Source organism: Bidens hawaiensis, unplaced genomic scaffold (genome assembly GCF_021521415.1).
Source record: "Bidens hawaiensis isolate Kalapana, Puna unplaced genomic scaffold, B.hawaiensis_p1.1 tig00023403_1, whole genome shotgun sequence".
Taxonomy (NCBI): domain Eukaryota; kingdom Viridiplantae; phylum Streptophyta; class Magnoliopsida; order Asterales; family Asteraceae; genus Bidens; species Bidens hawaiensis.
The window spans coordinates 220196-231179 of record NW_027493669.1 but is presented as its reverse complement, the minus strand read 5'-3'; the positions used below and the strand labels follow the sequence as shown (position 1 = coordinate 231179).

Genomic DNA, 10984 nt, shown 5'->3' with positions numbered 1-10984 from the left:
GAACTCACTCAGCTCAAGCTGACTTTGTGTGTATATTAGATTGATTTTCAGGTCAAGGCTAGGGATTATCACTTAGACGTGCTAGAGATTACTCGGACGGTTGAAGGCATTTCTGGTCAAGGAATTCAAATAAAACAAACAATTTATTTATTTATTTATTTTTTATACATTTGACTTTGGGCACCAATTCCCAGTTTTTGGGAATTTTAATACTTATTATTCCGCTGTTTAATTACTCTGAAATGGTTTTAAATAAGATGAACTTGTTTGGTTTTAATTTTTTTTGAATTTTGGCTATTATTACCAACTGTAGGATTTCTGGGATTCGGGGTCTTACACACCACCACCACCTAATAGCAACCACCGACACTACCATCGCCACCACCATCGTCGCCTACACCACCACCTTACCACCAGCGCTACCACCGCCACTTCCGCCACCTGACCATCATCGCCGCCACCACTGTCGCTGCCTTACCACCACCACCACCGTCGCCGCCACCCTATCATCACCATCACTACCAATGCTACCACCGGTTGACCACCACCACCACAACCGCCGCCCCTGCGCCACCATTTTCGTCGCTGGAGCTACCACCACCATCGTCACAATTACAGTTTTCTTTTTCTTAAAAAAATTATTTTTAGATATGAGTGTTTTTATTATTTATTTCTATTTCATATCTACAATTTTTTTGATGCCAAACAGCATCATTTCATTCTCACAGTTAATCAAACAAGACAAAGGAATGGTAATGATCCATTTCATTTCCTTATCTATTTCATTCCTTCTTTCATTCCATTCTCTCTTTATTCCATTACCTCCAACCAAACATACCCATAAAATTTTTTTAAACGTTTATATAGATGGATAGATGGCACAGGCTCACACTTTTTTATTGAAGGACCACACTAGTTTCCTTTTACATCTATCTACCAGTGTATATAAAACCTTTTCTGTTAATCCAAATAGTATAAACAATGGGATGATAAAAAAAAGATAATAAAAGAAGGTTTAAAGAAAGTTAGTTTAAATTAGAATAAACTAAATAATCTAATAAAATAAAAGTAAATTTAAAGCTACTTTGTGTTAAGAGTTTGACAACAGTCCTAAACCACCGCCAGATCTAATTACTCATTTATGGGGTAAGTTTTGTACTTTAGGTAAATGTTAGGTTGCGCATGCATTAGCTTTGGTATGTATATATATACATGAGCATCTCCCCTTTCATTATGTATAATCTTTTTATCATGGAAATTAATAGTGAAATTAAGCTTCTTGGAACAGCCGCAAGACCATTTGTGAACAGAGTTCAATTCGTTCTCAATCTCAAGTCAATTGAGTACAAGTTCATAGATGAAAACCTCGCATGCAAAAGTAAGCTCCTGCTTAAATCAAATCCTATTCATAAGAAAGTCCCGGTTCTTTTTCATGCAAACAAACAACCAATATCCGAATCACTTATCATAATAGAGTACCTTGACGAAATCTATCCGAATATCCACCCAATCCTTCCTTCGGATCCTTTAGATAGAGCCGACAGCCGGTTTTGGGCCAACTACATCGATACCAAGGTGCGTTAAGTGTGTGTTGATTCTTACAAACGTTTAACTATTAAGTTTATTGTTATATTATGAAATTGTTAAAATTAATTAGTTTCTCTTTCGAAATTGTAATCGATTGTGTATATTAATAGATACTGTAAGGATAATAAAAGAAAACTAACATTTATATTTCTTAATCATGGTAGGGATACTTATAATAAACCAAACTTTTTTTTAAATGTGACGCATGACATCCAGACAGACGTGCGATAAACCCAACTAATACAATCTTTCTAATATTAACGTCGCAAATGTTCTTGCAAATTGTAAATTCTGAAATTAATCACATATGTCAACGCCATTGCCTTATCTTTATAAACATTGTGCTTATATTTTGGTCACAAATGGCTACAATCTTCTATTTAAGATCCTATTTTTTTAGGCGTATTGAATATCTATTCCAACTATCATTTGTTGGCCAACAACTTAATTAACAAATTGACTGATAACGATTTCATCTTTTATTCCCAACGGTTCGCGACTAAAAGAATGCTAACGTCGTTAGTTGCAGGTCGCCGGAAAAACGTTTTTGTCCAGAAAACTTTTCGGAAAACTCAAAATTTTCGTCTCAAGCATCTTTGTAACATTAGATCGGACCTTTAAGAACTTTTTTCTAGTAAAAGCCCCAATTATTGAGGTCGTCGAAACCCTAGTATCATCGTCGGAATTGGTTGGTGGTGCTCAAGTGATGGTTGTTGGTTGGTGGTGGTGATCAGGTTAAGTTTTCCGGCAAAAAATGTGACTTTTTCGGCCAAAAGCGTTTTCCGGCAACCACAATTAACGGCGTTAGCATTCTGTTAGCCGTGACCCATTGGGGACAAATATGATAAAATGTGGGATTGCTATCAGCCAATTCGTTAGTTGAAACCAGCAGCGATCAAAAGATGATAGTTAATAAAAACCAATAGTCCTACTTATTACAAAAGAAAACTTGTATTCTATTTTTTTTTTTAAATCTTTTTTGTTTCATTTAAAAGATTATTATGGTTTGTTATCTTTACGTGAAACTATAGCTGTCAAGATTATTAAAGTTAACCCGAACACTTACTCAAAACACTTAACATATATAAATGGACACGTTTAAAAGCATGTTAAACGTCAGACGATAACCAGTTGAATAACACGACTAAATATATAAGTAGTTGGACAAAACGAATAGCAAGTTGAACATGATTATAAAAACAACTCACTTCACACAATTAATAAGCTGTAAAATATAACTGTTACAATAAAATAAAAGTAATAATGAAACTTACATTGCATAATCTTATTAACAAACTATGTTAGCAGGTTAGAAGATGAAATAATATTATGATATATTATATATTAAAAAGAAAAAAAATATAAAAGTATGTCGTTTTAATATCATTAACAAACGGTCATGTATACCCATTAACCAATTTAACACGAATAGTTAATTGTGTTATTTGAGCCATAAAAGAGTTAAGCGGTTTCCATTTGGGTACGTAGTTAATTGTGTAACACAAAGTCTAACATGTATTCAACAATGTATTTGTCTACAGTTTTTTCCGTTGTTTGAAGAGTTGAGAAGAACACCACAAAAGGAGAGAAAAGAAACCATAAAAGAAGAGATAATTGAAGGATGTGAGTTGGTGGAAGAAGCATTTGTGAAGTATAGCAATGGGAGGGCTTATTTTGGTGGAGATGATGTAGGCTATCTGGATGTTGTTTTTAGCTGCTTTCTGGGTTGGATAAAACTTGTTGAAAACCACAATGAATTCAAGATAATTGATGAAGTTAGAACCCAAAAACTGTTTGAATGGGCGAAGCGTATATTGTCACATGAAGCACTTAAGGATTCCATCCCAGGGTACCAAACATTGATGGATTTTTATAGGATGCTTCAAATCCATAAACCACCAATGGCTGCTTCAAATTAACCTTTATGTTTCTATATCCGCTGTTATACTTTGCTTGGCTTTGAGCTTCAACTTATATGTATATGATGCTTTATAATAAGTAGAAATCACAATATTTTAAAGAATAAGAAAGTAGATGATTGGCATGATCCTCCGGAATTCTTATCTTCAATTTGAATCTTAATCTTTAAAACGAACCGGGGCCTGAATTACCCATTTGGAAGGTTGGGTTTCATACTGAGCCGGCCTACAGAGTTGCATCTGTTGGGGCCTACAGAGTTGCATCTGTTGGGTCTGGGTCGTTTGTATCAATGCTCTTGGTAGTAGAGGTGAACAAATCGGGTTTTTCCAATACTTGGTTCCGGGTATGAAACCAGGTTCGAGTATGATCAGGTATTATGAGAAATTTAGTAGGGTATTGAGAAGAAAAGCACGAACCTAAGTACCCCGGTAAGGTATGATCGGGTTCGGATATAACCGGGTATTGGAATCGGGTTTGTGTTCGGGTATGACCGAGTATCAATACTCGGTTATGAATTTGTAACTTTTATACTTATTTAAATTCGTTTAAAAATTAAATGTGCTTTGTTGCAGTTACAGATAATCTAGCCAAAGTAATAGGAATTAGACCTAACATGATTTCAAAAAGAAAAACTTCAATCATTTCAATTTGTTTGAAAGGAGAAAAAAGAGGTAATATCTATACCTAAATATTAATCCGAATTACAACGAATCTCAATGACCAAGAATTGGTAATTGACACAATAAGTAACTAGAAATACACAGAAGTTCGCGGAAAGATTTCCTTTTATGAATTGTGCAATTCATTTCAAGTAAGTCGTATATTGCTCAAACCAATAAAAGAGATGCGGTTATAGTTAAAGTCGTTAGTAGAAAACCGAAATAACTAGTTATTATAGGCATCAAGGAGTTAAATGACATATTATAAAAACCATGAATTCACAAATGTACAAATTATTTAGTTTATAATATGCATTTAAAAAAACTTAAATATAAAAAGTGGTGAATTAACATAAATATATACTATAAAAGTTCGCGTATTATATTGGGTATTAAAAAAATGGTATTGGGTATAAGGTATAACCCAGTATGGGCTATGTAGCACAGGAACGAGTATGGGATCGGGGTACGAGGACGATACGGGAACGGGGAATGTCAAAACTCAAAAATCCCATATACGGCTACGACAAGGTACGACAATAAAAACTATAAAAAATAAAATATATTAAACAAATTCTTTTATTTATATATATATATATATGGAGAGGATCAAGAGAAAACTCATCTTTAGAAAGAAAACTTAAAAACTCCTAAAGAATTATTTTTAATTAAAAATAAAAAAATATTTTCAAATTTCTGTTTTTGCCATTATTCTTATATTTTGATGTGTTGTAAAACACACGTATTTTCCGCACGTTTTATCTACGTTTTTGTATTACATCTTATGTGTTTTAACTTGTTTTAGATAGGTTTTACATAATTTCTTTCTTTGGGTGAAAGAAAGAAAGAAACCGAGCTTTTGGAGCAGTTTACGAGCATTTTACGCATACGTTTTCAAGTAAAAACTCAAGGCCCGGTCCGTTACATCATGGAAATAGCCCAACCCTCATATTATAACATAATATAAAAAAGAAAAAAAAACCTAAGCAAAAGGTTCTGGCCGATCGCAGCAGTGGGCAGCAAGGGAAGAGGAAGAAAAAGTTTTTTCGGCTTAGGGTTTGATCGTGTGACGGCTAGGGAAGGAAGAAGACACAAGAACCAAGCCTCGGGGACGTTTCTCATCAGTTGTAGCAGCCAAGAACAGCCCGGAATTCATCCATATCCTTTCTTTTCATAACATTGTTCATCATCTTTTTATACTTGTTCAATTGATTACGAGTTTTGCGATTGATTGAAAGATTGAAGTGTTTATGAGTAGGATTGATTATTGAATGATTTTTGAGATGATTGGTATGAGTTCTATGGTGTTTTTATTGAGTATATGCTGCTGTCCAAATAATATGTTAGGCTAAACTTGTTAGTTCTACCTAGGAATGATGATTATTGTTAGTGTTTGATAGGTTTTATGGATTGTTTGATTGATAGACTTGAATTGTTATTATAAAGTTTGATTTATACATGAAATAGGTTGTGTTTAGTGGCTGGAAATTTTGGTGATTCATTGCATAAACCCCGTGTGTCGGTTGATTAGTTTTGTATTGATTGATCGGTGCATTGTTTGATTCTAAACTTTGTGTTTAGGGTTTGTTTGCGGTAGGTACAACCGTAGGGTTTTGTTGCATGATTTATTGGATTAAGTACAGCGGTTAGGCACCTTCTTAGAGACCGAGAGGTGATAAGAAGTTAGGGTTGTCTCATTGCCTTTACATGCTAGAATAAGGATTGCGCGAGAGCGAGTTCGTTTCTTGTCAGGTTTAGGTGTTTTGAGCGACTAGTTGATCTATTTTGGTTTAAGTTGAATTGTTCCTCTATCCTTGGTTGTGTAGTATTCATTACCATTAGGGTCGAGTGTTGGTGAGACCGAGAGGTGATCCTTCATTAGAACACGTTAGCAATTGTTTCCCGGTTTGGTCGTTTTAGCCGATTTTGAGTAGTTTAGGCTTGTTGTGTGAGACCGAGAGGTAATCCAGTGAGCCCGAGCGATCCTTAGTTGTGTCATCTTTAGGGACCAGTGTCTAGATATCATCCAATCCAATAGCTTGTCAGGCCTACAATTTGATTCAGACCTAGGTATACGTTTTTCTCCATCCTAAGTTAACACAGTTAGTTTGTCGTTAAGTTTTCTATTTTTGGTAAGTTTTGTTAGTTAGTCCAGTTAAGTAAGTAAAAATCAAAAATCAATTAAATATTATTCTAAGGTAGGTCTTGTCTAGGGTTAGTGATCGTTAGCGTCTTACATGTCCACGTGTTCGATACTCGGACTTCCTAGGTCTATACTACTTGCGATCGGTACACTTGCCGGTTGTGTGTGGTTTTAGGATTTTTGTTTAAATATTAAAGCTTAGTTGTGAGGGTCATTATTATAGGGTCATTAGACAACATCATATATTCTTACCCTTTGCTCAAAAATAAATAAATAAATAAAACCCGTTGTAATGCGTATACTGTGCGATACCGTTGTATTACACATATGTATTACTATGTATTTTTAAGTTTAATAGTGTTTAATTGCATATATTCTATATTTGTGTATTATATATGTGTAGTAGTGTTGTATTATATGGAAAAATAATAATAATAAAATAAAAGTCGATGTGGTGCATATGTGCGTTAATGTTATATTACACATACGTACTAATGTGTATTCGACGTGTGTATTAGTCTTATATTACATATATACAATAGTGTGTATCAAATATTTGCAATAGTATTGTATTCTATGCAATACAAACACTTTTGCATATATACAATGCACACTATTACACATGCGCACTATACCGACAAGGTTTTTTTTTTTTTTGGAAACAGTAATAACATATAAGAATAATGGAGCAAAAAAAAAAGAAACCCCTTCCAAAAAAATTTAAAAAAAAGTTAAAAATAGTTTTTTTGGAGTTTTTAAGTTTTCTCTTTAAGATGAGTTTTAACTAGATCTCACCCATATATATATATATATATATTGTTACACCCCGACCAAAGGCGGGGGAACATGCCGAGGTGTAACGATTGTCCATAAGCACATGACACTAATTAAAGGACAGTATTTAATAAACTCATTTCATTTCACAACATCGAAAATGTCACATAACAATTATCCATAAAATAACCATAAACAAGATATCACAAAATATGGCAAATTTGATATTTTTCATTTTTACTAATATCCTAAGGTCTTTGATGTCGTTTTCTTCACAATCATAAATCAACCAAGATGCAAACCTGCAACATTTCATAAAATAAAGTTTGTCAACACAAAGGTTGGTGAGCAATTCATAAGTTTAATCATATTAGTTTATAATAAAGATAGCCACAAAACTTGCATACGAAACGATAAATAAAAGTGGTAATTTGGATAAATAGATATCGCTAAACACATTAGCGACACCTAGCTATAAGGGGATGCCAAATAGTCTAGGATTTTATAGTTATCGTTAATTGCATTACGTTAACGACACCTTGCTATAAGGGGATGCCAAATAGTCTAGGATTTTATAGTTCCACCAACCAAAAGCGATAAACACATAGGCATACAAGCATAGAACACCAAATCGAGCAATTATTTAGGTAAAGTATACAACTACGTTTGTGGTTTAAGATTCAAATATAAAGCATTTTGTTGAATAAGTATGAAATGTCACCCCCAAAATAAAAGATGGAAAATGGGGTATGAAGTACTCACCTTCAAGTAGTAAACTTGAAAGATGATAATTTGGAGATTTGTCGGAACGACGAGTTTAACGCACAATGCCTAAAAAGAAAAGAAGTCTTGAATTTAGAAAGGTTGTCTTGAAGGTCTTTAAACAAAATAAATGTTGAGAAATGTAAATAATTAAAGTTCAAGGTTTTAAAATGTAACTATTTAAGAATTTGTAATAATAACCCTTTAAAAATGTAAGTTTGCTCGAAACCGGGTTAAAGTATCTAACCTTAATATTTACTCAACCTATGTTAAGTAATAAGGTGGGTAAAATGCAAGAATGCAAATCCCTTTGGAATAAAGATACTAAAACGGGTTTTTTTTATCGAGTGTTCGGGTTGTCGGTTCGGGTCTTGATAATTGGTCAAACCCAAAGTCAACTTTCCAAAATATTGAATGTTATGAGATAACTCAATAAAATTTAATAAGACTTAACCAAGTATGTAGTTCCATTGTTTTAGAACTAACAACGAACGTTAAGCAAGTGTTCGGTTTTGTCGGTCCAAACTTTGTTATGAGATCAAGTTGGATCCAACATTTCCATGTACTTAAGAAAATATTTAAAAATCAATTTGTAACTATTTTTAAAGAAATATACAAGTCTTGATGGCTAAAAAAACACATTTGTGTGTCTTAAGCGAGTAAGAATCGGTTTGGTTCGGTTTCCATCTCACAAAAAGTTCATAGATGGTTTCCACATGTCCAAACACTAAAGAACTTGTATAATAATGTACAAATAAAAAATACCAAAAGTTAACAATAAAATCTTTAAACAAAAGTTTGGTTTTCGGTTCGGATCGTGTTTCGGGTTAAGACCGAGGTAAGATTCTACAAACCCATAACCATAGAATTTGTAAAAATAATTTTAGAAACTTAGATCTAACAATAAGTATGTTTAAACAATTATTTAACAAAACTAGTAACAAAGTTCGGTTTACGGTTTAGAGCTATTTACGGTTAAACCGAAGCATAGACTCTTAAAAACCCATAACCATGGAACTTGTAAACATGACCAACAAACTAAAATAAGCAAGATTAATATGTATGAACAAGTTATATAGATGTATATATATCAAGGACACGAAGTCCTCTATGAAGCCTTGCCTTATGAGGTCCGAAACCTCACCGACCGGAATCGGAGAAGTAACTACCAAAGGTAAACAAGGGGTGTATATTATATATATGTTGCACAACCATAAACAAGTATTAATAAGGCTACATAAACTAATTAAGATGAAAGACTAAAAACCTTCAAGAACACTTAAGAAGATAACCTTGAATCTTTGATGTTTGAGAGAGTTTTTTTTTTTGGAGTTGTAGCAAGGGAAAATGAAGAGGAAATGTGGTGTATATATAGGGTAATGTTGGTGGTCAAATATGGGTGTGAGACACAAGAGTTTTCATGTAAAATTGATCAAGACAAAAACACAAAACAACAAAAAATAATAAATAAATAAAAATAAAGGTAGGATGTTTTCAAGACCCAACAAGTGTGAAACAATATTGTAACATAAATCCATCATTTTGATTATAACATAAGCTTCGGTTTACAAATCGGGTCGGTTTACATAATAAACAAATACAAAAACGAATACAAACAAGACCCGAAATTGACGAATGTCACACACACACACACACACACACACACACACACATATATATATATATATATATATATATATATATATATGGTTAAGTTAGAATAAAAACCCACTTGAGTTGTGAAAACTCTAGAAACTCATTCTCAACCACATGTTTTTAATTAAAGATTAAATCTTGTGATCCACAATAAAAGTTAATAAAAGTTTATTTACATTTTCTCTCTCCTGAAAACATAAATAAAAATTACTAAAAAAATGTAAAAAAAAATAGCAAAACATTTTTTTTATGTTTTCGATGTTTTGTATTAAATGTAACAACATATATTACATGTAAAAAAAAAAAAACGATGTTACATAGGGTTTTCACGGGTTTTCTCAACTCAAGAGAGTTTTCAAACTATAATTCTCCTATATATATATATATATATATATATATATATATATATATATATATATATATTGTTTAAGAATTGAATAAGTTATTTTAAAACCTATGGTTTAAATGAAATATACAAACTTAGGAAGACTAGATTAGAGAAGAAAAACATATTTTATCTAAAAGTTTTAGAGACTATATGCAACAAGTGAAAGATAAAGGGGTTAAATGTTAAAAAAACAAACTTGTTTAAACCTAAAAAACTAAAAGCATGTTCCAACTGTCATAAGTTACTGCCTCTATCTTCCTCTTCCAGGTTTTCCGGCAAAAACTGCAGCTCCGAAGCCGGAATCCGCAGCCGGAATTCGCTACAGGGTCGCTATTTGGTTTCCAAGAACTCTATAGTGGCATATGGCACCAATGGAAATGTCCCCGAAACGATTTTGGATCCGTCCCCAAAAGCCCGGAAACGTTTTGGACTAGTCCCCATTAACCGGGTTCGTTTAGGAAATGTTTCCAATGCGTTTCCATCCCCAAACTGCCCCGGGACGGGTAATACATCATTAGAGTCGTCCCGTGCTTCATAGGGTATTGGTATAGGGTATGACCGGTTCTGGGTAATTACGGGTGTAAACCGGGTTCGGTTCCTGGTACGGGTATTGAGCTCAAAATGCATTCCCCATCCATAACCTACGTGTAGGGTGGGTTTCGGTTTCGGGTATAGAATACCCGAGTATAAAAACTGTTCCAGATTTTTTTTCGGGTCCGGATACAGATTTCTTATGCATCTCTACCTGGTAGATCCGTGGTGCACAAAGAATCTGTTTCATCATTTTGATTTTATAAACAATGAAACATAGATTTAGGGATGGGGTTTCTCTCGCTTTTGGCATAGTGGGCTTCTGGTAGGGGGCTCACACGACAGGCTGTTAGCTTAGTGGGTAGAGCGCGCCCCTGATAATTGCTTCGCTATGTTTGGGCTTACTAATTCAACTCGTTTGTAAATTCTATTATGTGTAAGGGTGTGCAAATTAACCGTCATAACCGTTAACCGAACCATAACCGACATAACCGAACCGATTTTAACTGATAACTGACATAACCGATGGGTCAGTTTAATGAATTTCTGAAAACTGTCAAATAC

The 10984-nt window shown here is 33.6% G+C and overlaps 1 pseudogene across 1 annotated transcript; it reads left to right on the top strand.

Annotated features, from left to right (window-relative positions):
* The first annotated feature begins 1250 nt into the window (after positions 1-1250).
* LOC143567423 (glutathione S-transferase U17 pseudogene) lies at positions 1251-3506 on the top strand (annotated as a pseudogene). Its single transcript, XR_013141411.1, has 2 exons — positions 1251-1575; positions 3129-3506. The product of XR_013141411.1 is annotated as a glutathione S-transferase U17 pseudogene (transcript).
* Positions 3507-10984: the final 7478 nt, after the last annotated feature.